We start from the raw sequence: 2,500 nt of genomic DNA on the forward strand, positions 1-2,500 counted from the left end.
AAACGTGCAAGCATACTAACCTAACCCTAGGTAAGGCATGTCAGAGCGAAAGACAGTAATTTCGAATGAGCCAAGAAAGAGCGGTGCGGGGCCGGTCGGAGCGCACCCTTTTCTCGGTGGCTGGCGGGCGAGAGAGTGCTGCGTCGCCGGCATCGGCGTCGAAAGAAGCCGAGCCGAAAAAAGTTAAAGTACAAACGTGCAAGCATACTAACCTAACCCTAGGTAAGGCATGTCAGAGCGAAAGACAGTAATTTCGAATGAGCCAAGAAAGAGCGGTGCGGGGCCGGTCGGAGCGCACCCTTTTCTCGGTGGCTGGCGGGCGAGAGAGTGCTGCGTCGCCGGCATCGGCGTCGAAAGAAGCCGAGCCGAAAAAAGTTAAAGTACAAACGTGCAAGCATACTAACCTAACCCTAGGTAAGGCATGTCAGAGCGAAAGACAGTAATTTCGAATGAGCCAAGAAAGAGCGGTGCGGGGCCGGTCGGAGCGCACCCTTTTCTCGGTGGCTGGCGGGCGAGAGAGTGCTGCGTCGCCGGCATCGGCGTCGAAAGAAGCCGAGCCGAAAAAAGTTAAAGTACAAACGTGCAAGCATACTAACCTAACCCTAGGTAAGGCATGTCAGAGCGAAAGACAGTAATTTCGAATGAGCCAAGAAAGAGCGGTGCGGGGCCGGTCGGAGCGCACCCTTTTCTCGGTGGCTGGCGGGCGAGAGAGTGCTGCGTCGCCGGCATCGGCGTCGAAAGAAGCCGAGCCGAAAAAAGTTAAAGTACAAACGTGCAAGCATACTAACCTAACCCTAGGTAAGGCATGTCAGAGCGAAAGACAGTAATTTCGAATGAGCCAAGAAAGAGCGGTGCGGGGCCGGTCGGAGCGCACCCTTTTCTCGGTGGCTGGCGGGCGAGAGAGTGCTGCGTCGCCGGCATCGGCGTCGAAAGAAGCCGAGCCGAAAAAAGTTAAAGTACAAACGTGCAAGCATACTAACCTAACCCTAGGTAAGGCATGTCAGAGCGAAAGACAGTAATTTCGAATGAGCCAAGAAAGAGCGGTGCGGGGCCGGTCGGAGCGCACCCTTTTCTCGGTGGCTGGCGGGCGAGAGAGTGCTGCGTCGCCGGCATCGGCGTCGAAAGAAGCCGAGCCAAAAAAAGTTAAAGTACAAACGCGATGCTAATGAGCGAGCCGTTGTCTCGACTAATATGTAGGGGGCGTTCGATCGAGCGTCTGGCTTGAGCGCTTGTCGGCCTAGCAGAACGGTCGCATTGTTATGCCCGGGTTTTAGGCACCGCTGCAGGCGGCCGGCAGAGCTCTTGTTTGTGCGAAACTGAATGGATCGAGCCCGAGAGAGGGCGAGCAAAGAAAAAACGCAAATCGCTCCGCCTGGCACTGCCGGCGAGAGCGTGGACGTCGCGGCCAGCGACTGTCGAAGCTGAGTACGGCCGCAGGCGATCGCCTCGGTCTTAAACGAATGCGACGAGCACGCGCCGGGCGGCCCAGCAAGGGCCGAGCGCAGCTGTCGCAGCTATCTGGTTGATCCTGCCAGTAGTGATATGCTTGTCTCAAAGATTAAGCCATGCAGGTGCAAGTACGAGTTCTCGTAAAGCGAAACTGCGAATGGCTCATTAAATCAGTCTTGGTTTATTTGGTCTCGTAAGCGAAGTGGATAACTGTGGTAATTCTAGAGCTAATACATGCATTAAGCGCCGACTTCGGGAGGCGCGCTTTTATCAGATCAAAACCGACCGGGTTCGTCCTGTGACGTTTGATGACTCTGGATAACCACGCGGATCGTACGGTCTCTGCACCGACGACGTATCATTCAAGTGTCTGCCCTATCAACTGTCGAAGGTACGCTACGTGCCTACCTTTGTGATAACGGGTAACGGGGAATCAGGGTTCGATTCCGGAGAGGGAGCCTGAGAAACGGCTACCACATCCAAGGAAGGCAGCAGGCGCGCAAATTACCCATTCCCGACACGGGGAGGTAGTGACGAAAAATAACAATACAGGACTCTAACGAGGCCCTGTAATTGGAATGAGTACATCCTAAAACTCTTAACGAGTATCCATTGGAGGGCAAGTCTGGTGCCAGCAGCCGCGGTAATTCCAGCTCCAACAGTGTATGCTAAAGTTGTTGCGGTTGAAAAGCTCGTAGTTGGATTTTGGGCGAGCGCCGCCGGTCCGTCGCAAGGCGTGTCACTGGTTGCGTTCGCCTCACCTTCGGTTCTCCGTCGGTGCTCTTGACTGAGTGTCGGCGGTGGCCGATAAGTTTACTTTGAAAAAATTAGAGTGTTCAAAGCAGGCTGTTCGCCTGCATAGTGTTGCATGGAATAATGGAATAGGACCTCGGTTCTATTTTGTTGGTTTTCGGAGCACGAGGTAATGATTAAGAGGGACAGACGGGGGCGTCCGTACTCTGCCGTTAGAGGTGAAATTCTTGGATCGGCGGAAGACGAACTACTGCGAAAGCATTCGCCAAGAATGTTTTCTTTAATCAAGAGCGAAAGT

The 2,500-nt window shown here is 54.2% G+C and overlaps 1 non-coding gene across 1 annotated transcript in view; it reads left to right on the forward strand.

Moving 5' to 3' along the window:
* The first annotated feature begins 1,515 nt into the window (after nucleotides 1–1,515).
* LOC144419511 (small subunit ribosomal RNA) overlaps nucleotides 1,516–2,500 on the forward strand; it is a 1,810-nt gene continuing 825 nt past the window's right edge. Inside the window, exon 1 of the ribosomal RNA XR_013474110.1 lies at nucleotides 1,516–2,500. This exon is cut by the window's right edge and continues 825 nt beyond it. This is a non-coding gene — a ribosomal RNA (small subunit ribosomal RNA).

The sequence above is a fragment of the Styela clava genome, unplaced genomic scaffold, assembly GCF_964204865.1.
Source record: "Styela clava unplaced genomic scaffold, kaStyClav1.hap1.2 HAP1_SCAFFOLD_210, whole genome shotgun sequence".
In the NCBI taxonomy this organism is placed as follows: Eukaryota; Metazoa; Chordata; class Ascidiacea; order Stolidobranchia; family Styelidae; genus Styela; species Styela clava.